This window comes from Acinonyx jubatus, chromosome D1 (assembly GCF_027475565.1).
Source record: "Acinonyx jubatus isolate Ajub_Pintada_27869175 chromosome D1, VMU_Ajub_asm_v1.0, whole genome shotgun sequence".
In the NCBI taxonomy this organism is placed as follows: domain Eukaryota; kingdom Metazoa; phylum Chordata; class Mammalia; order Carnivora; family Felidae; genus Acinonyx; species Acinonyx jubatus.
The window spans coordinates 57,232,912-57,256,231 of record NC_069390.1 but is presented as its reverse complement, the minus strand read 5'-3'; the positions used below and the strand labels follow the sequence as shown (position 1 = coordinate 57,256,231).

The following is a 23,320-nucleotide window of genomic DNA, read 5'->3' as shown; positions in this document are numbered from 1 at the left end:
GGATGGGTATGGTGTGACCTTGGACCTCTCTCCGCCTCTGTCAACTTCTGGAAAGTAGATGGGCTTCTGAATTCCTATCCTTCTTAGTCTTCTCAGAGCTGTTGTGACAATGTGAATGGAAAGTGATTTGCAACAAGAAAAGCCTTATCAACCAGGGCCCGGGGGCCTTGTCTCCTCTGTGACAGGACATGGCATTGTCCTTTTCTGGGACTAATTAGCTCCCATGTCATTTTGCCCTGTTTTGTCTTCCTTCTGCCCCCAGCATAGCAAATTCATGATAGGTGGTAAAAGGAATGAATCTCTACTTGCAGTCTCTGTGAATGTCCCTACCCAACCTCCTCCTCCCCTCCCCTCTCCTCTTTATGCAGGTGCTCCCCTTTTCTGTTCAAGTTTCCCTGGAACCAAGTCTGTGAGCTATTTTGGGGTCTCTCTTCTCTGGAGGAACTTCTCTGTCCATGTTGCCATGCATTCAGCACGCAGTAGGTGTTCAATAAATGTAAGTCCAATTGTGTCTGGGGCTGTATTCATTCTCTGATGTATCCGGTGGAAGTATCTTAGCTCATACATTTTTCCCCACTTGGGGTGCTCTCTCCCCTTGACTCTCTTCCTTCAGCACAGCCCAGTCAGAGCTCAGCTTGGGTTCTGTCCCCTCCAGGAAGCCTTCATGGCTTCCTTTTCTCTCCTTTGAATTTCACTTAGCAGTCAGAGGGCTGACGCTCCTCTGAGCCCCCTGACTGTCAGCAACTGAGCTCAGGACTGGTCTGGTCTCCTGTGGTGTCATCTCAGAGCTCAGCATGGAGAAGGGACCAATGGATGAAATAATGATTTAAAAATCTCTTGCTGATCCTGAGACAGGCAAGATGAGGAGCCCCCATCTACACTTCACACAGCCTCCCAGAAAGGTGAAGTGCTTTCCCCAAGGTTGCACAGCTGACCCAAGCCTGACAGTAGCTCGGGTTTCCTGCTCATCTTCTATGCTGCAGCCCTCCCAATCCTAGGCTCTCTCTCTGTAGAGTGTGACTAGGTTAGATCCCAGGGGACCCTGTGGGCAAAGAGTTCAAGCGTTCAGGGTTTCCTTAGGACTCAGCAAATGAGTCATCCCAGCCCCATCCAAGCAGAGTGACTGCCCTTTGCAGGTTGAGAATCCCCCCATGTCAGCTTCACTGGACCTAGTTCTTGAATTTATTACCACACTAGGCTCCAGAGCCCCTCTCTGAGCCTTCCAAGGCACTCTCCTCTCCAAAGGCCTTGCCCTCTGTAAGGTCCACTGAGCCTTGGCAGGGAGCCTGCAGAGGTTTGGCAATTTCCCTGAGGTCACCCACCAGGTAGTCCCTTCCCCACCTGCCTCCAGCTCCATTTGTCCATCAGAGGTGTCTCAGTGTTCCAGAAGTCTTTAGGCAAGTCTGCCTTCCCAGATCTCAGTTTCCCTGTCTGCAAAAAATGTGTGCATGTAGACAGGATGATCTTGGAGGGCTTTCAGTGCTGTGCCCCTTGACCTTTTAGGGATGCGGGTCATGGAAGGGAAGGTAATACTGTGATTTGCCCAAGTGGGTGAGCCCACCTTGATGTGTGACCTTGAACTTGGCCCCATCCCGACTATATAGTGCTGGTGTGTGACCTTGAACTTGGCTCCATCCCAGCTATATAGTGCTGTAGCATAGTCTGGTGGGGGAGGACGGTCTTCCTAGCAGCCTGTGATATCTAGGGCCCCTTTATCTTGGCAGACTCCCTTTTCGTCTGTTCCCCCCTTCCTCTGAGGCAAGTGGAGGAGCAGCTGGGCAGGGCTGACATGACGAAGCTCAGTCATTAGGTAGTGGGAGAGGCCCCAGGGTCTCTCCTCTACTGTAGCTTCTGCACTGGCAGGGAGGGGAAAACTCCACTACAGGCTTTGCTGTTCCCATTTTTCACTCCCCTCCCCCCCACCCCCCCACTGACTATGAGACACAGGAAAATCCATAGGCCCAAGATTCATTTTCTCCATTGAGTCAGCAGAGGCCACGCTCTGCTTTTGAGGGGCCAGCAACTGGCTTTTAAATAACTCTCTGATATTTAATACCCTCCTCCTCCACTCTGCAGCCTGGGCCTCTGGGGAAAGGCTAGAATAAATGAGCTGGATGAGTCCTCTCAAAGTCGTAAGTGTTCCTGCCTCCACCTCAACCCACCCTCCCCCACCCAGACTCCCAGGCCATTGGGGAAAACCTGATTCTTTATTAGCCTTGCACTGTGCTTTACAGTTTTTAAGTGGTGTCCCAGTCTGGGTTTGTTACCCCCAGGTTAGAATTGAAACCTGAAGTTTAGAGAAGGGAAGTGACCCCATTTTGCTTTTGGTCTTGGTCCACTAGTGGCTGGCTGTGTGACTGTGAGCAGGTTCATGTCCTTCTCTGGGCTTCTAATCCCTTCACTGTGCTACAAGGTGGTTCAGCCGGTGAGTTGCTGCTGGTCCCTCTAGCTGTAAAGTTTTCATGAGTTGCTGCCCTGATCTAGGTCTCCTCTCATGGAACTACTTTTTGCCTCCACACTCTTCTTCCTGGGGAAGCTGAAAGGCAGAGCAGACTTAGGCTCAAGGCCAGCCAGGGTTCCGGTATAAACTCAGTTGAGTCAGGGGCAGGAGTTGGTAGGGGGAAGGGGAAGGAGCAGGGTTGGGGGTTTTCCTCTCCTCCCCTCCCCTCCCTTCCCATTTCCTTTCCTCCCCTTTTCTTCCTATGTTTTGCAGGTAGAGGTTAGGACAGGTCAAGGGCAGTAGCCTATTTAAATCTTGATGTCCTTAAAGCTCAAAGTCTCTTCAGCTATAGATGCACTTCGAGGAGGTGAGAGCTAAACTCTAAGCTGCACCAGGTTCAGGCTCCTGATAATGGAAGTTAGTGAGACCAGTTCTCCTGGCTTCACCACTGTTCTGTGTCATTCGGAAAATAGGAATTGATACTTCTGTTGGTTGTAAGAGTGATGCTTGGGGGCCACCCCAAATTAATGATGCAACAAGCCTATTTTATAGGTTTTCTGATTCCCAGTTTGGTGCTCATGCCACTGCCTTGCCATATGCAGGAAGTTGGGGGCTGAGGAATGGGAATGGGAGAGACAAATGGGTTCTTGCTTAGATCTAGGAGTGACCTTAGTTTGTTTGGCTTCCTTGTTAACTCGGGTCCTCATGATCCTCCTCAGCTACTCCAAGCCTTCTACTTCTAGAATTATAGGATCTTGGAATCAAAGCACTGAATTATAAGAACCACAGAGTTTGAAGGCCATAGAACCATGGTCTGTTTGAATCAGAATGTAAGACTCTTATGGTGGTAAATGAAACACTTAGAACTTGTGGAAGGTTGTTATATTAATGTTCCCCTGCAATGAATCCTGCCTATTTCTATCTATACTTTTATGATGTCCCTTCCCACACTGACTAGTTTGGCCAGTTGAACTCCTTTGGCTATTGAGACATCGTGATGCAAGCAGAGGATTTAAAAGTGCTTGTGCATTGGGGCTTTCCTTCTCCTGGTCCCCTGAGATCTCCATGTGTAGATACCCGGGCAAGCTTCTTAGGGGAAGAAACCAGAAATGAGCCACCCCAGCTGAAGCCCTCTAGACCAACTGGCTCCCAAGTGATCTTCCAGCCAGCTGCCTGAGTGACCCTAGAGAAGACCAGGAGAACTATCCAGCTGACCCAAGCCCAAAATTGCTGACTCACAGAATTGTGAACAAATAAAGTCGATGCTGTTTTAAGTCATTATGTTTTGGAGGGGGGTGGTTTGTTACACAGCAGTAAATAACTGACTCAGAGGCTTAGAATTAGAATTGTAGAGTCTTAGTCACAGATTCCATATACCCCTACAAGCATGTATCTTGGTTCCTGGAATCTTTGATGTAGTAACTGAGGACTAGAAGGGCCCTGACACCTCTAACCAGTGAGACCCACTCCTTTTCTTTATCGACCGACGGGGAGACCAGTTGACCTGCTCACCCTCTTACAACCTGAAGCCTTCCCTCCACCCACAAGGTCTTTTATTCTTTGGCATTTTGTTCATTCTGTCACAAGGTCTTCTTGTCCTACCCCTGGGCTGGCTTCTCAATCCCTTCCCTCTGCTTTAGGAAGCTGTCTCATGCTGATCTGCTTGTTTTGGCCTTGGGGGCTAAATGTGTATGTGGTGGAAACTCGTCTTGGTATTTATCCCAGTGCCTGGTACAGTGTGAGTTAATGAACATGTATGTCCTGAAGAAAACTACCACCACTACCCCCAACCTTCTCGCCTTTCCCTGCTGTGTCCCCTTACTACAGTGTTCCTGGATCTGTCCACGGTGCTGAATGTCTTTATCCTTCTTGCCACTGCCTGCCTCAGAATGGCTACTTCTAGAAGGTAAGAATCATTTCTGTGTCCTAGAATTAAATCTCTCAATCAATGCCCACCTCTGTCTCCGTCCCTCCCTCTCCTTCCTTCCCTGTCTTCCTCTCCTTACCTCTGTCCCTCCTCTCTCCATCTCCTCCTCCCTGCCCTCCCCCATCACTCATACAGATCATTAGGCTGCAGTATTTAATGAAAACTAATATGTGGTGATGTATACTAATTAGGATTAGGTTAAGTGGTATGCATCAGAATGCCCAAAAACAAGGGTCTCTTAAAGGATAAAAAAATAAAAGTTCATTTTTCATTAAAAAAAAGTCCAGATGTAGACAGTCCAGAGTCTGAATGGTTTCTCCACATTCATGAGAACCAACACTCCTTCTAGCCCCCCACTCTGCCTTCCCTAGGGTATAGTCCTCATTCTTTGGTACAATATGGCTGCTAGAGCACCAGCCATCACATCAGATAGCAAGTGGAGACAGAAGATAAATAAGGGGGCCACTTCCCTTACTTTTATCCAGCACTTTCACTTACATGGCCACATGTAACTAGCTTCAAAGAGCATGGTAAATAAGTCTTTTAACTTGGAGGCAATGTGCCCAGCAAAAGGTTGTAGTCATTACTATTGAAAACGAAGGAAAAATAGCTATTAAAAAGTAACTGGATATCTCTGACAGTGGTATTGATGGCGACAGTGACTGTGGCATCCTAGTTGTGGTGTTGACGGTGGTAATGCAACGGTAATGGTGGTGGTAATGGTAGTAGAAGGGGTGATAATGGTGATGGCGGTCATGATAATAGTGATGGTGATGAACAAAGAGATAATGGCGAGGATGGTGATAATAAAGCTGGTGGCCAATATAAGCTTTGGTCCAGGAACACAGACTCACTCAAGCATCAGCCTGGCCCAGGAGAATACCAGAAGATGGACCCAAGAGACTGCAAGGCATCTGGAGCTTGGAGTCTGCTCCAAGCCACAGGGGCACTGCTACTTTTCAGTGCATCAGCCGTGAGCCTCTTGCCTTCTTAAGGCCAAGTCACCCCCGAGCAAAGCATGAATCAGATTCCTCCCATTTAGGCTGGAAATAACTCTGGAATGAAAACTTAAGGCCTCAGGGAAATGAAGCAGCAAGAGTGATACTGGACTTCCATTTATTAGACAATAAACACTGATGGAATTTGTTGTTGCAGTCAGAGTTGGCTTTGCTGTGAAGTACACAGGGAAACACGTGGATATGTAGTCTCAAAAACAGGAATAAACGGTTCCAAGGACAGACATACAGAGAGAGTTACAGATTTCCAGAAAGAAACAGCCCATAGTCCTGGAGATGCACAGACACATTTAGTATCCCAAGGAGGCACTAGGCCGACCCCTCTCCCCAGAGACACAGGCCGTCCAGCCATCTTATTCCATGGGACAACTTTCATTTTACCCCTGGGTCCCTTGCACTGAAGGTACCAGGGACCAGAAGTGACCTTGATGAGGGGGCTCGGAGCTCAGCAGCCAATCAGAGAAGGAAACTGTGTGACCTTTGATACCCATCCCACCTTCAGTGAGGTTGCGCTGGTGTTCCAAGGCCTGCCCCAGGCCGGCCCAGGTTCTGTGGCTGAAGGTGACCAGAGCAGTGGGACTTGGGTTGGAGGGGGTGTGTCCTCCAGGATGTCTCCCCCAGGGGCCCAAGGACACACCTGGAAGCCATTAGCAGAGGAGCCATCAGGCAGCAGGCTCTGGCTCCAGGTGAGAAGGCGTGATGAAAACATGTGGCAGCCTCCTGCCTGCTGGAGATGGAGGGCGGAGGACACCTTGGCCTGAGTAATTCCAGCATCACTCCCCTGGCACCCACCTAGAACGTAAAGGTCACCACAGGCTTTGGTTCTCAAGACAGTTGGTGAGCCCACCTCCTGAACCTCTGACACCATATTTCTTGACCATTCACGGTGACACTTCTCTTCTAGGAAGCCTTCCTAATGACTCCTCTGCCCTCTGCCTCCTTTGTCTCTTTCTCTGCTTCTGCTCAGGGCTCCTCCATGACATCCCCCTGACCTGCCCACCCTTTCCACTGATGTGTGATTCCTTATAAGTGGCAGCCCTGCCTGGCTCTAGCTACTGTGGCCCTTCTCCTCTCCGTCCACTGGGAGCAGCTTTACTTCACCATGGTTTCCGTTGTTTCTTAGTGATTGAAGATGTTCAGGTCCCACCTTGGGTCTTGGCCCCATTTGCTGCTAATCCCTGGCCCTGGGACTCCTGACTCACTCATTTCCCATCTCTGGTGTGCTGGAGCTCCCAGCTCATGAAGGAGCCTGCAGAGAGCCCTGCTCTTTGCAGTTAGACCATCTATTACCACGAGACTAGGCCCCCAAATTCCCTCAGAAACTGGAGGTTCTTGCCACCCCAGAGCCGCTTCTGCCTTTCTAGTCTTACGTTGGTCTTTTATCAGGATGGTCTAGTGCTGGTTTCCCCCAGTAGGTCAGGTTCTAAGTCCCTAGATTTCCCTAGCTGTGTCCCAAAATGATAGAGAAAGTGTTCAGCTTCAGGTGCACTGGGTAGCTTTCCCCAGCTCTATAAGGGCACAATATCCCTGGGGGTCTTTAGGAGCTCGTCACTCTCTGGAAGTCTGTGGGTGGGCAGGAAGACCTTGAAAGCTGGCCAGAACACTGATTGCTGGACGCCCCACATATTCCTGGACTTAAGACAGGAACCTCAGGACAGATGGGTGGACAGCAGCCTGCAGAGTTCCCTGTTGGGCCAACCCCAAAGTCTGTGCCTCAGCAGCTCCCATGACACACCCAGGATAAACAGCTCTCACCCCTCCTTAGTGCATTGCCTGCCTATGGTGGGGGCTTCAGCTTGGCTCTGCCAGTGTGTCCCCAGCACTGCCCTGGGAAAGGAAAAAAGAAGCCAGTTGGAAGTTCAGAAAAGGAAAGGCTAAAAAGGAGCCCACAATCGGCCCTAATTAGCCACTGGGAGAGTGAAAAGGAGGTCAGAGGCCTGAGTCTACTTCTGAAAGAAAGCACCTGGCAGGCAGAGGCATGGCTGGTCTGTACCCCCACACTACACAGCACGGGGCTTGGCCCCACGCAAGCCCATCCGACCCTGGCTCTTAGGACCCCCAGCTGGGGAAGGTCTCGACATCTACACACCTACCTGTAGAACTGTCATGGCCCACTCCTCTGAAAGAAGCAGCTGGCTATGGGGAAAGAAGGAGGGAGACGGGAGGGAGGGAGGGAGGGAAGGCAGTCAGACATGAGTGAGCATCCACTGTATGCAGTGCGCTGAGTTGAGACGTTTACATACATGATTGTATTTAATTTTCACAGTGGTCCTGAAATGGAGGTACTTTGGCCTCAAGTTTTAAATAAAGAAGTGGACCCTCAGGTTAAGTAGTTGACCCAAGATCACACAGCTTAAAAGGGGCCGAGTGGAGAGTCCAGCTTAGGCCTCTGCTCGGCAGCCTGTGCTCTTGGTGCTATAAAATGAGTGCTTGGAGGGCAGAGCCCTTGCCTGCATCATCTCCTGTGCCCCAGTGCTTGGCCCGGGGAGGGGCAGGCACGTGGCAAGTGCAGAGAAGAGCAGTTGTACTCAACAGGCAGGACAGGCTGAACCAGGGAAGGACATAAAAAGGCGGGGAGGGAGGGATGTTGGAGGCAGTACAGAGACAGATCACTTCCATCCCCTGGGACATCATGCAGGGGACCCCTGGGGCAGCTTTCCTGGGGCTGAGGACAGTGCCGGACTGAACACAGCTTGTGCCTGGCTGTGGGGGAGGCAGGGGAGGAAGAAGTGAGGGAACAGTGCATTTCTCTCTCCCTCCTTGCCACTCCTCCTACCCTCCCGCCCACCCCAGATGGTTAAGCTGAAGCAGAAAACAAAATGAAGAACCTTTAGCCCCTGCTGGAGCCAAGCCACCTCTGCTTAGCTCGGGCAGATCACCAGCAGACCAGCTGGGCCAGGGCCAGGCTGTGGTCCAGAGCGGGCTGGGGGGCATTGAGGAGAGGATACACTAGGCCTCAGGGCAGGGCCACTGTGGGCACAGCACCTTTCCATGCAGGCTGAATGTTCTGGCAGTGGCTGAATGTTCCTAACAGAGGAGAGGGGCAGCAGGATGGGGAGACGGAAGAGGACCCTCCTTTGGCCCCACCTGTGAGCACCCCAGCAGTAACGGGGGAGTAGGAGAGAACACATTTTGGGTGAGGCAGACTTTACATAGCTGCTGTCTTTGCAGCTCTTTACAGCTGTCTTCACAGCTTTACATCCTCAAAGGTAGTGCCTCTCAGTCCTGATTTTAAAGATGAGGAAACTGAGGCCCAGAGAGGGTAAGTAACTTGTCCAAGGCCACAGCGTGAGTAGGAGGAGGGCTGAGATTCCACCCCCAGCCGTTTGGCTCCAGGCCTGCTTTTAATCATCATCATCTCCTGAGAGGAACAGCAGAAGCTTGCCTGTCTGCACCCACCAGCAATTAGGGGCCCCTCAGTATTGTGAAAAATGTCAGTGGAGTGTGTCTGATTAGGCTCATCAGTGCCCAGCATGGGACACATGTGTTTTTAAGATGGATCACCATTATCCTTGGCTGAAGAATTGCGTGGGGTTTTCTAATTACAAATTATTCCTGCTGGATTTCATTATGCTCCCTCTTGTCTGGCTTTTTATGTTCTCCATCTTACAAAACTTTGAAAATCATAGTTGGCTAAGCTTATTTTCTTGGTCTTAAAATATACAGCTAAGCTTTTATTAAGGCACAATGTTGTTATATTTTTAACAAGTGAATGTTTGACTCAATATTACAAGAAGGCAGCGATTATTTGAAATTCACCATTCTACATTTATAACAAGTCGGAAGAGCAGGATGGAAATTTACCTTCCTGTAGAAAACCTTCATTCATTTGGAAGGCAGATTTCCACCTCCCTGTGTTAGAGGGAGGTTCTCATTTAAGTGTTTTGCACTGCTTTCAGCCAACGGCCAACTGTTGTAGGCAAGTGGCCTGTGTTAGATCATTTCTAAGTGAGACTTTTCACTGAAGACTAAAAATTCTTCAGACTTAACAGCATTAACAAAGACAGAAAAAGAATGGCTTGTATCATTGAAAAAAGAAGACGAAAATGCAGTGCTCACCAGGACCCAGCAGAAGTTTACCTAAAGGAAGTCAGGCTAATCTCCCCTCTCTCCTCCTTTGGGAGACCCTGAGTGATGAATCAGGGGTCTGTCAGAGTCCTAAGAATCTTGGTTTCAAAAAGGCATTTGGGACATCTCCCAAGGTGTTTTTATGGCAAGACAAGGGGCGGGATCAAATAGTGATACTCTAGGGGAATCCCTAGCTGCCTGGACAGCTGGTGGAGGAAAATTGATTAGTGGATCAATGGCAGTCTGGAGGGCAGACGGTAGCCCTGCCCATGGCTTAGTCTTCCGTGCTGACATGCTTGGTCTGATGTATTTTTGAAGGACTTAGATGAAACCAAATAAAACGTGTATCAGATCTGCAGGCAGAAGGGTGACGATGTCAGGTGGCAGGACTGGGTTTCAAAATGATTTGGATTGACTTGATATGTAGGTGACAGCCATAGGTTCAAGTTCATGGAAGTAAATGCTAGGTTCCTATTAGGGCTCAAAGGTTGGGGTGGGGAGAGGGAAAGGAATTATTGAGCACATACTGTGCTCACGTACTGTGCCATAACTTTTGCATAAGGTAGCTCACTTAGTTATGAAAACTCTCGAAGGAGGACATTGCTCTCATTTTTTTAAACATTTTAAACATTTTAAACATTTCTTAAGTTTATTTATTTTGAGAGCGAGAGAGTGTGAGAGTGCCACCGGGAGAGGGACAGAAAGAGAGAGAATCCCAAGCAGGCTCCATGCTGTCAGCGCAGAGCCTGATGTGGGCCTTGAACTCAGGAACTGGGAGATCATGGCCTGAGCTGAAGTTAAGAATCCAATGCTTAACCGACTGAGCCACCCAGGTGCCCCTGTTCTCGTTTTATAGGGGAAGAAACTGAGGCCCCGAGAGGTTGAGTGTTTGCTTGAGGTCACAGCTAATAAGCAGAGGAGCTGAGGCTGGTCAGACTCATAGGCCCACCTTCTCACAAAATGTCGAAGACAAAGGAGACGGAGCTTAATGGCAATTATGTGCAAAGAAAAGAAAAACACACGTTTATGTGATGTTAGTCCCATATTGTAATGCTGAGCCTTTTCTGAGCCTCTCTTTTGGGGCCACCCTGGACCCGGGCTTGGGACGCAGAGGAAAAAACATGTCCTTCCTAAGCAAGTAGAGCTGTTAGGGGAGGAGAACCCAACACAACAGGCAAATTGGTAGCGCCGGGTGTCTTCCATGCCACGGGAGCCCTGGGAAAACGGGACTCCTGCTTCAGGGAGTCCTGGCACACTGCACAGAGGAGGCAGTACCTGGCCTGAGGCCTGAGGATGACTGGCTTGTCTGGGAGCCCAGGGAGCACATGGCTTGCAGGTCCAGATGGAGTGTACCAGTCTGGGCACTTCATTTCTTTCATCCTTCAGCTCTGAGCCCCACTGTAAGGCCCAGGAAGAATCTGGGCTGAGGAGATGGGGAGGTTTGCCCATTCTCCACCCCCAGCTCCCAGACCAGGAATGGAAGAAGAGAGCAGGAGGGGAGCGGGAGATCTGGAAGGCATCTGGGAGCCAGAGTCAGGGCTTTCCCTCTGGGAACACTGGGAGGTTCTGGGACCTTGGGCTCCAAACCTGCCGGTTACTTTGTAACCATAGGCTATCTCCACAGCTGTTCCTTCAAGGGCCAGAGATTGGTGCTCAGGGCCAGGGAACATGCAAAGAACAGATGTCCTGGGTGTCATTTGGAAGAGAAAAGGAGGGCAACCCAAGTCTTTGAACCCATGGGGCATCCATGTGAATAGCACGTGCAGAGGCCTGAGGTCAGGGGACAAGGCTTGATGGGCCAGAGATGGGAGGGCAGGAGATGGAGGAGGGGGGTTGCTGAGATACAGTTGGCGAGGTCTGCAAAGGCCAGGCCTTGCAGATCTTGTCAAGATTTTAACCTTTATCCCAAAGGCAAGGAGAAGCCACTGAAGGCTTTTAAGTGGAGAGGTGATCTTTCAGGATCTTTCAGGATCTTTCCTTTCAGGAAAGATCACTGTCACTTTGTGATTAGAGGGGGCTGACTGCGAGAAGACAAATGAGGTGCTTGGGGTACAGGTGGGTGACAACAGCACTGGAGCTGGGTGGTAGTGTGGAGGCAGGAGGGGTGGTAGGCTTGTCACTCGGGGCCTGGTGACCAGATAGTGAGGCAGAGGAGGGATGGCTCCAGGATGTCTGGCCTGTGGATGATGGGACCATCCATCGTGAGCAGAAAGACCAGGAAAGGGGTGGGCAGAGAGCGTGAATTCGGCCTTGGTGCTGATGAATTAGAGATACTGAGGCATCCAAGTGGAGATGTTGAATGGACAGTGGGATATTTGTCTGGAGTTCAGGAGCTGTGTCAGGGCTGGAAATGCAAAGCTGGCATTGTCAGTATTTAGGTGGAATTGAAGCTGCCTGCTTACTGAGAGCCCCCATGGGTCCGTTGTCTGCTCTGAGAGGCAGACCCCCCACCCAACCCTGCCCCAAAGCTAGCTCAGGACTGCCTCTGGGCTTCCACCGCTTTTCCCTGCAGCGTTTGGTCGTGTCTGTCTCCCCACTTCAATGGCAAGCTCCATGAGGGCAGGAACCAGATGTATCTCTGCATCCCCATCAGCACAGATCCTGGCATAGAGGAGGCATCAGTGGCAATTTGATAGTTGATGCATGAAGCAGCTCTCAGAGGAATAGGCTGCCATAGAAGGGAATGAGCTTCCTGCCCCAGAAGGCACATGAGCAGGGGTTCTATGGGGCTGTGGGGAGTAAGGGAGATTCCTATACCTAGCAGGTGTCCTCTGGGGACCCTCTCTGCCCTGGATTCTAGCTTCCCAGGACCTGAGTCATTTCCCCTAGGGAGTAAGGAGTGTCATTTCCTCTTATCCCTGAGTCCAGAGTTTGGGCTGGGACTCTCTGTGGTTTCCTCCTCCTCTGGAGAGGTTTCTGGAGGCTGTGCTGACCTCAGCAGGTGCTCCCCTCCCCCACGATCCTCTCAAATCTGGAGCTCCACCCAAGCGTAGATGCCTTGCTGGGGTTTGCAGAAGCTGCTGAGGTAGCTTTGGCCTCGGCTGCTAGGACTGGCCGCCTGCCCTGCCCAGGCTCCTCGACCTCAGCCTTGGCCTGAGCCCTCCTCCCTCCCTAGCCACCTCTGCTCTACCCCACTGCATTCTTTACTGCAGCAGCTTGGTCACTGCAAGAGCCAGAGTGGGTCTTAGCCTGGAGATCCTGGGAGCTTTATAGGAAGGAGGCATACCTGGAACCTGGAGGAAAGGGAACAGATTAGTTAAGAAGCTGGGAAGGGAGTGGGAAGGGGAGGGGTCTGGAAAGGGGCTAAGGAGACACAGAATGTCTCCATTGCTTTGGAGCACCTTCAAGAGTATCTGGCTCCCTCATTTGGCTCCCTCATTTCTCAGAGAGAAACTGAGGTGCAGGGGAGGCAGGTGGAAAGACTCCTCGTGGGGGAGATTGGAGTGGAGGATGCATCGGGCATAAGGAAGCTCCATATGATTGGGGAGGTGGAGAAGGGGAGGGAGCAGAGGGCCCTGGAGGCCAGGGAAGGCCATGGTAGTTGACTGTTCCACCTGGAGTAGGTGTTGGAAAGGTATGGGAGTCCTGGGACAGAACTTTCTGGAGTCAAGGCTGGCTGAGACTGATTTCCTCCTGTATGAGAATCAGCCCCGCTCTCCTGTCTTTTCTTCCCATCTCACTGGGAACTTCTGTAAAATAAGGACCCCCTCTTCCATCTGATTGAGACATTCCTAAGGTAGGGAATAGTCTGGAGGCTCCCTGAGATTGGAGGACTGCCTCCCTCACCAGACTGGGGCCAGGACAGGACTGAACATCCATCCTCCGTCCATCCACAGCACTGGGAGCTGGAGCAGTGCAGGGAAGAGAGGGGACTGGGGGCTTGCCCCTCAGATACGGAGACGCAGAAGGCACCTCAGAGGGGCTTCAATTTGACACAACTGACCAGCACTGCCCCATTCAGAGAGGAGAAGGCGAACCTTAAAGCCTGTGAGATGAGAGATAAAACCAACAGAGAGAATTTCAGCTCCGGGGGCTGAGTCCTTACCTTACAGCGTAGCAGGGCCTGATAAGGTACACGTTGTTAGAAGAGGTGGGAATGTTGAGTTATTCCCACCCTGGTTCGGAGCGCTCAGCCTGAGATAACTGTGGTGACCGCGGTCCATGCCAGCTGGGCTAGCTCTGGCAGCAGACACTGCAGGGGACTGCCAGGCTGCCCCAGAAAACCCAGAACTACGTTGACTTCCAAACAACTACAGGACAGGACTACAGGAACTTAAAGAACCAAAGCACGGCCTTGCCATCTCTTTGTTAATATAATTTTATGCCTGTTTTTTTTCAAAGTTATTTTGCTTTTTTTTCCCAGAGTGTGCTCACTATAGAAAATTTGAAAAATGGAAGGTAAAAATAAACACACCTATGATCCCACTATCCAGAGACATTTTTGACAAATTTCCTTCCCGTCTTTTTTCTAAGCGTATGTTCTCCATAATTGTGTTAACACTGCTCTAATCTTTAACACTTTTACTTTTATTTTTGTCTTATGATTATTAAGGGGAAGCATGCTGTTAGTTTAAATCTTTTTTTAATGTTTATTTGCTCTTGAAAGAGAGAGAGAAACAGAGCATGAGCGGGGGAGGGGCAGAGAGCGAGGGAGACAGAATCCAAAGCAGGCTCCAGGCTCTGAGCTGTCAGCACAGAGCCCGATGTGGGGTGAGATCATGACCTGAGTCCAAGTTGGACCCTTAACCTACTGAGCCACCCAGGCGCCCCTAGCATGCTCTTAGTTAAAAAAAAAGTATAGGAAAACATGAAAAAGGAGGAAAAAAAAAAACTACTCAATAATCCCATTATCCCATCAATCATTTTGTGAAGACATTGGAGTATTTACTTCTTGACATTTTTCTGTGCCCCCACATGTTTTTGTTTTTGTTTTTGTTTCTGTTTTTGTTTTACATGTTAGGAACCATAAGTACAGTGATTGGTTTACAGTTGGGAGACAGCATGATGTCTTTACAACAACAACAAAAACCCACCTGTATTCAAATCCTGGCTCTATCACTCATTAGCTGAGTGGCTTTGGAAGTTACTTTCACCTCTAAAACCTTAGTTTCCTCGGCTATCAAATGAGATCAACCATTATCCAGTTAGAGAATTGCCTTGCAGATCTGTGTATATAAAACATCTGGCAGTGCATCCCACACTTAGTGAGTCCTCAATAAAAATGTAGTGGACACTTGTCACATTTTTGCTGCCTAAAACGAATCCATTTTTATATTTTGAATGAATCCCCCAGGAGGTGAAGCCTTTGGGAGCTAGGACCCCACCTTCCATTTCAAAGCCGAAGGGGGCCAGATAACTCTCCCACTGTCACCCCCTGGCAGTTTGGCCAGCCATTCCTGGCTCAGGACTTCGATGTGACAGTTAGTGAGGCTGGCAGGAAGATTCATTAGAATATATCTGTGCTCATGCCATGCGGCAGTGCAACATCTGGAGGTGTAGTGCTGTGGAGATGTTCAAAGGCCATGCCAGTAGAGGTGTTGGGACCAGCTGTTCCTATTGTATGACCTTGGCTGTGAATTCAGGTGCCCACTCTTTTGATTCTCCAGCTTTCTCATCCACTCTGAGATGCCCAGTGGAACTGCTAATAATTTTTTTCTGTTTTGCTTCATGTGAGTCCATTGCTGTTGCTTGCGACCACAAAGGTTAGTTCCTAGATCTTTCAACAGTGAAATAAATTTCAGGCACTGGCTTTAACTACCAGCCAAAGTTTTAATGCAGACAATTCCTGGGTATGCTAGAAGTGTTGGGCTTACTGCTGGCCCTTTGGACAACGAACAGGGTGATCCTAGATCTGTGCCTCACTGCTCAGCCCAGAGCCTGCCTGGAGAGAGGAGTTACTCAGAGCTGCTGAAGGCAAGAATGAAGGAAAGGAGGGATTTCTACATGCCCGCTTCCTACAGGCAGTGTGTGTGTGGTTCACTTGGATTCCTAAGGCTCTTTGGACCTCCACTGCTTTATCCTGTGACTTAAGCAGCCTGAAACCTTTGCAGCTCATTTTCTTCCCCTCCAGACCTGGGTTTCCCGTAGGATGGCATGTTGGAGGTAAAAACCCTGGCTGTGTCCTTCCAGTCCAACCTCCTGAACATTTCTTAATCCATACCTTAGCTCCGTCTCCAGGATATCATCTCAGCCCACCCTTATGGGGCCCTTACTCACCATTGGGCTGGTCTTCAGGAGGCCAGTTAGGTATCAGGAGCAGGCCCCCAGGGGCCAGCTCAAATTTAACCAGTAAGACTGCTTGTCTGGGTATCTTAGGCAAGGGGCTGCAGGCAGGCCCAGCCCACAAGTGGAACTCCAGAGATATCAGCCAGGCCTGAATGCCACCTGGAGCCTGGCATACTGTCAGTGTTCAGGAAGCGTGGATTGATCAGAGACTCTGGGATTATTGCTTCTGTCCTTTCTTGGCATGCCATCGGCAGTGAGACCTGGACCTGGCTATCTCTCCTGCCTCATCTCCCCCATTCCTGCCTTATGCTGTAGGCTCCATCCACATCAACTAGTTCCCTGAGTGTATGCCAAGCTGTCTCACTGCCGTGCCTTTGTACATGCTGTTCCCTCTACCCAAGGCCCTCCCTTAACCAGGTCAGCCTGAAGAACTCCCACTAATCCATCCTTCTTATCAGGCACACTGAATGCAAGTATTGCCTCCTCTAGGGAGCTTTCTGGAACTGACCCTGGGAGGCCTCCCTCACTGTGCCCCCTCTGGACCCTGCCCCTGCAGTCCTCTGTTATACTGCTTGGCACAGAGTGTTGCAGGTATATGTCTTCCTCAGAAGGCAACACTTATGAGGGAACTGGACTTGTTTCTCTCTGTACCTTCAGTGCCTAGCCAGGATCTGGCACAGAGGGAAATCCAGGACGTGTTTGTTTCCTTTCTACACACCCCCACTGCCTTGGAGGTAGGAGATGCGGTGGGAGAGGCTGCAGGACCTTAAATGCCTGCTAAGGAGAGAGGCGTGGTCAGATTTTCACTGTTGAATGATTCTAGTGGCTGGGACCCCTCTCATTTGGGGTAAGAAGAGTAATTTTTCAATTTGGCTCTCTCTCAGCCCAGAAAACAGGGGGTTAGTTCTCAGCAGGAACACGAAAGATGGGCCTTTACCTGGGGTCATCACTCCTTCTTTCCCTGGACCCCCTTGCCCTTTCTGCATTCACTTTTAACTCTTGAAGTCTCTCCCCAAAGGCCTGGGGTCTAGGACCCACACCCACTACTCAAGGGCCAAGTGCAAACCCCAATCCCCTGTTATGTAAGTGAATTATCCTCTGTTCCCAACCAGCGCCAGCCAGATCTCCTCCTCCTAATTGATTTAATCTTCTCATACCAGAGAGTTGGGCGGGGCTGGGGAGACAGCACTGATCAGAAGCCAACACGTCAGTGACGTAGGCTCATTAATTACAGGGAATCTAGGTCATGGATTGGCTCTGCGTGGCTCTGATCCTCCCCCTCCCCAGTCATTTGGGTCTCTGAAAGGACATTTTCACCTCCTCCTCATTTCTCAAACCCAGTCCTACAGGGACAGAAAGTTGAGGGTCCCATAAGCACTACCTTTCTCTCAAATCTCCCCAAACTCTCAGCTCTGGCCAGCATTCCAATCTGAGCACAGGGCACAGCCTAACATAATTTATTGAGAAATGAAGAGATGAACAGATGATATAATTTGGGGGTGGGAAGAGACCTTGGCGTTGCCTTTTTAAAAAATTTTTTTAACGTTTATTCATTTTTTGAGAGACAAAAGAAAGAGTGTGAGTGGGGGAGGGGCAGAGAAAGAGGGAGACACAGAATGGGAAGCAGGCTCCAGGCTCTGAGCTGTCAGCATAGAGCCCAACATGAGGCCTGAAGTCACAGCCCATGAGATGATGACCTGAGTCAAAGTCAGATGCTTAACCGACTGAGCCACCCAGGTGCCCCGGCGTTATCTTTATTTACTTTCTACACCAAGCAAATCTTCACTTTGCAGCTTCTCTGATAGCGGATGTCCAGATCTTACTTGTGTACCCCCAGCGATGGGGGGCTTACTCCCCTGAGATAGCCCTTCCCTTGTATGATGGCCTTTCTCAAATGGGGCTGAGACATCAGCCTTGTGACTTCTGAGACCCAGCTTTGCCTCTGGGGCCACAGGGCCTGCCCCAGAACAGACAGCCAGATCCTGAGACACGGTGATTGCTCTTCTTCAGGCTGAACACTCCTGGCTCTTTCACTAGTTCTTTATTTGGTAGACTTTACATATTACTCCCCACTGTATCTCTTCTGTGGACAAGGCATGGAGATCATCATCTCCCCAGATGCACAGAGCAGAACAAAGACTTCAGGACAGTGTGCACAGGTCAGGGCAGGACTGTCACCTTTTCTGATGTTGATATTAGATTTCCATTGATAGAGCCTGAAATTGATGGAAATCTTTTGAGGCTGGATAGCACACTTTTGACTCAGCTTACACACAGAGTCAGCAAATCCCCATCATCATTTTTTTTTCTGACATTAGCAATGGAAAGTCTCCATGAAAATGATCTTTGTGATAATTAGGAACATCTCCATGTTTCTTCCCCATAATTCTTAACATCCACTCTGACATTTCTCATACAATCATGCAATTATCCATCTACCCATTCACCCACACTACTATCTATATATTCATCCATCCATTCACCAACCTCACTCTCTGCCTACATACTGTTCTACTCAGCTGCCCATAGATTCATTCATGCACTCATTCACCCGTCCATCCACCTACCTACGAACCAGCTCATTTACCCATTTATACATTTCTATCCACCTGTCTGATCATCTACTTAACTGTTCATCCATCCATTCACCATCTACCAATATAAACCTCCTATCCATCCACACATCCATCTCTTCATCTACTCCCTCTCCCAGTCACTCATACATCTATATTCATCATCCATCTGTCCATCCATCCAGTACTTACTGGGGCTGTATTATATTTTAAATCTGTGTTGAGCATTCTGAGTGATTCAAAACTGAGTAAAATACAGGTGCTCATTCTTTGGGAGCAGTTAAAGCAGATGATGATGAGTACTGTAAAACAGGAACAATGAAAATGCTTTGGGGATTCAGAGGAGGGAGAAGGGGTATCTGGATAAGGCTATGGATATCTTCTTGCCAGGGTAAACTTTCAGGTTGGGCCTTAGTAGAACAACAGTATGTGGACATACATAAATGCATTGGAAGTAATTCCAAGTAAAAGAAGCAGCATATCAAAGATACAGAGAACAGAATTCATGTCTTACTCCTTATGCCCCAACTAAAGTACCAAATACAGAGCTGGGCACACTTTAGTAACCTGATACATATGCAGTGATTCATATTGTTCCTTCTCTGACAGGGATACCCCCAGTAGTTAATCAAGAGTTTAGTCTTTCTCTTTAAGAGGATTCTACAGTTGCCTTGCTGGATGGCCTTGGAGAAGTAACAAAGCCTCTATGGGATTCTCTGAGTTTGGAGTTGAATTTCTGTCTCTATCAGGTGGTCCTTTCCCCCTAATTTTAATTATTTCTACTATGTTCTCTGCTCTCTTCAGAGACATCAGCATTTCCACATACCTTAAATTTTATTTTCTTTTGTTGGCACCAATAATCTCAACCCCACCCCTCTTCAGCTGCCTCAGCCACATCCCCAGGCAAGAAATTCTGTAATATGGAGGAAGGGAGAAGTTCTGTGTAAAGGAAATAGCACTGAAGTAGAAGCCAGGAGTCATGAATTCAAAACCAGCTTTGCCACGAGCTTGCTTTGTGACCTTAGGCAAGCCTCTTTCCCTCTGTTTTAATCCTCCCCATAGAATCTAAGCACTGAACATAGCATTTGAGATCCTCTCATCCAATATCCTCATCTTATAAATGGAAAAAACAGGCTCATAAAGAGCATGTGACTTGTTCTAGATCCTATCTGGATTAGTGGCAAGGCCAGAACAAACTTAAGATTTCCTGACTTTTGGCTCAAGGTTTTCTTTACCCAACCACAATTTTTCAGTCTCCAGTCACAGCCCCTGTATATCTCAGGAAGAGCTTCCTCTCCCACTTCCATTCCCCAGGAAAGAACGTGTATCTTCCAAATGTTTTGACTGTGTATTATTGACGCATGCCTGGGTGGGGGCTGGAAAGGCACTATTTAAGAGCAAGTATTCCCAGCCTGACGGAGTTAATTATGTTCATCAGGAAGAGAGAAGAGAAAGGAACAATGCGCTCTGCTTATCTACTGGGCTTTAATCAAATTGAGAAACGAGGAAATCCATCACCCAGAGGCTAAGGGAGTTGGAGAGCTTGGCTTCCGCTGGCTCGGAGAACTGTAATGGGTTGGGCGCTGTCCAAGGTGCTGACATCTTCACTTACTGCTCTGAGTTGCTAGGAGAGGCAGAGGGACAGCAGCTTTTAGAAGATGGACCAGGATAGAGTAAGAAAAGGTCTGGACCTGCTGGGGACAGGCTTGAGTTCCTATTCTGTCTTCTGAATCTTCCCTTTTCCATTTATTTGTTTATCATCTTTAGGAAAAATATCTCTTATGGCTAGAGTCCTCGGCTGGGATTGAAGAAATAGGAAGAGAGGGAAGAGCCCTAGACGCTTTGCTGTCAGGGAGATGGACCCCAGTATGAGGGTGGAAGCCCTTTCTTGGCCTTGAGGACTTTCCCATATTAAAGGGAGATGTGAGTTATGCTTTTATAAAATCCTCAGTCCAATGATAGTTATGAACTACCTTTGAGAATTTGTTAAAGTGGTGGAGAAACATCACTGTGTCTTTAACTCTAACTCAAGTATGATATAAGGGAGGCATGGACCATGTCTACATGGAGCCTCCAGTCTTATGAGGAAGACCTGGTCTTCCTCTGGAAAATCTCAGTTCAGCTGAGGAGACATGTTCTTGATTTAGAGGGAAACCTCAGTTATAATCAGGGAGACGATGGACAGAGACATTAAAATGTGCACAATAACCTACCAAAGAACTCAGATCTTCACACTTCTGATTGAAGTTTTTGGTGCTAGATATTTTGTGTTAATAAAGGAAAATTTGCTGGTAGAGGTGAGCTTGAGCTGAACTTAAAGGAAAGCAAGAGACTTGGGTCTCTAAATCTTAGGCCTCCTGAGAGTCATGACCATGCCTTCTCCTTCCCTTATATCCCCTTTAGAGTAAGCACAAGTCTTGGCACAGAGCGGATCCTTGTTCAATGTATAATTGCCAGCAGATAGAGAGTGAATGTACTTCCTCAGTGTTTGGGGAGATAGCAGAGTGAGGATGGTATAGAGATCAAGGAGGAGGGTTGGTTGGAATGAAGAGCCCGAGGCTAGGGTGGGGGGATAGTGGTGGAGTGATAAGATGGACATAGGGAGTAGCCCAATGTATGTCCTGGTCACTGAAGTACAGCATTTGGAACAACTCCTTCATATTTCTCGAGCTTCTGAGAGACACTTTATTGAATCTTGGACTGTTAAAACTAGAGACTATTAAGGTACAAAATCATAGACTGCTCAGCTTCTAGAGCCACATGACCATGGATAGTTGGAATATTAAAACCGTACCAACTTAGCAGGGCAGAACACAGTTTGTTGAAGTTATAGAAATACTATAGAATACTAGAGCCAAAGAACCAAAAGTCCATATTAGGGAATATTAAAATCCAAGAATCTCAGTGTCAAAAGGGAAAAGAAACCCCAGTTTATCGACTCCCACTATTTTATCAGTTATGGTGCTGAGAGTATTCTAGTATATTTTCCCATTTAATTTCTACTATAAGGTTTAAGCCATTTATTCCCATACCTACTCAATGGAGTACTTCTGTCAAAAGTTTATCAAACATATACTTGCATAAGTTTCATGACAGGGGAGTCATTATCTGTGTGCATACCTCTACTCCCTGCTGAATGGCAGATAGAAAGTTCTCTCTTATGTAAGCTGCACTCTCTTCCTGTAGTGTCCCCACATTGGTCCAGTTCACGTCCTCTGAGCTACACTGAGAAAGTCTAATCTCCCACTCACATGACAGCTTTTCATATGGCTAAAGACAGTCTTTATTTCTTTCTTCTCTAGGATAAGCTGGTTTGTTCATCATGTAGCTAGAAATGGGACAGCAAATCAAAGAATATCTGAGCTGGAAAGGCCCTTAGAGGTCATTTTGTCCAGAGACTTCCTTTTACCGCTGGGTGGTAGAGCATCATGGTCAGGAGCCTGGGTTTTAGAGAGAGATGAGCCTGAATTCAGAATCCAGAGATCCAGCACTAATTTCGTGTGTAACCTTGGGTAAATTACATAATATGTCTGGATCTCAGTCTCCTTATCCATAAAATAGAGAGAATAATAATATTGACACACTATAGTTGATGTGAGCATTGAATGAGATAATGCAAGGGAAGCTCTTAGCGGAGTGCTTGGCACAGAGTAAGCAGTCAATAAATATTAGCTATAATTATTGGAGGTCCAGAGGGGCAGGGACTTGCTCAAGATCACAGGGCAACTCAGAGGCAGAGCTAGGGTTAGACCAAGGCCGCCTGCCTCCAAGGCCAAGTCACTTTCCCATTTACATTTCCACTCTATCTGCCTTGGGAAAAGGAAATAACTTCAGAGGGAATTGGAATACTTTGCTCACTGAATCAGTTAGAATGCAAGTAAGAGAATACCTGATTTAGAGGCTTAAACCTTTTGTTTCCTTAACAAGGAGAGGGGGTGAAGGTAGGTCCAGGTTTGTCTGGTGACTCAACCATGTTTAATGATCAAGGCTTTTCCAATTCTAAGCTCTGAGAGGGACTCCTCTGTGATCACAAAATGGCTGATATGGCACCAAGCACCATGTCCTCCCAAGCAGGAAGAAAGGGAATGGGAGCATAAAAGTTCTTCTTCTCTCATGCCTGTGTCATCCAGGAGGAGATTTTTCCAAGCGGATCATCCCCTTACATCTTATTGACCAAAATGAAGCCACATGTCTACTCTTAGCCTACTCACTGGTGAAGAGGAAGGCATTTCCATGAATGGTTTGGATTATCCCTGTGGCTAGGTACCTTGCTACTAAAACAAGGAAAGGGAATTGGCTATAGGAAGGCAACCAGTAGTTCTTGCCATACTTAACTCTGTCTCCTCTCTGGATTGGCCTCTCCTGTCCTTTTCACCTCTGCTAGGGATCCTGCCCTGGTTTCCACCCTTGTCCAGCACACCCTCTTCTACCACATAATTGAGCATCACCCAATTCAAGTCTACTTTGCCAAGCTCTTTCATCTGTTCATGTTCAAGTCTTGTTGTCCCACACAGTCTGTGAGCATTGAGAAACTAACAGCAGCTACTAATGAATAATTGTGTGCCAGACACTCCTCTGGCCACTTGTAACCAGCTTCCAGTGGCTGGTTCCAATGCTCCATATCTGCTGGTGTTTACAACTTTTGTGTTCCCCTCCCACATTGTACCAGGGTTAGTCTGTGTGACCAATAGAATATGAAAAAGTTATGGCATATCACTTCCAAGATTGTATTAGAAAAGACACCATGGCTTCCATCTTGGTAGCACACATTCTCTTGGATCATTCATTCCAGGGGAAGTTAGCCACCATGGCAAGAGTACCCTTATGGAGAGGCTTGCGTAAAAACTAAACCCTTTGACCAACTGCCAGCAAAAAATGGTTGCCTGACAACAACCACAGAGTGAGACTGGAAGTGGATCCCCGTTAAGCCTTCTGATGACTGCAGCCCTGGCTGACACTTGACCGCAGCCTCATGAGAGATCCCGAGCCACAATCTCACAGTCAGTCCACTTCTGGGTTTTCAATCCTCAGAAATTGTGTGAGATAATAAATATGTGTTATTTTAAGCTGC

The 23,320-nt window shown here is 48.3% G+C and overlaps 1 long non-coding RNA gene across 1 annotated transcript; it reads left to right on the top strand.

Annotated features, from left to right (window-relative positions):
- The first annotated feature begins 153 nt into the window (after positions 1-153).
- On the top strand, positions 154-23,315 carry LOC106977972 (uncharacterized). Its single transcript, XR_008290501.1, has 3 exons — positions 154-496; positions 4,268-4,346; positions 23,042-23,315. It is a non-coding gene; the product is annotated as an uncharacterized LOC106977972 (long non-coding RNA).
- The last annotated feature ends 5 nt before the right edge of the window (positions 23,316-23,320 follow it).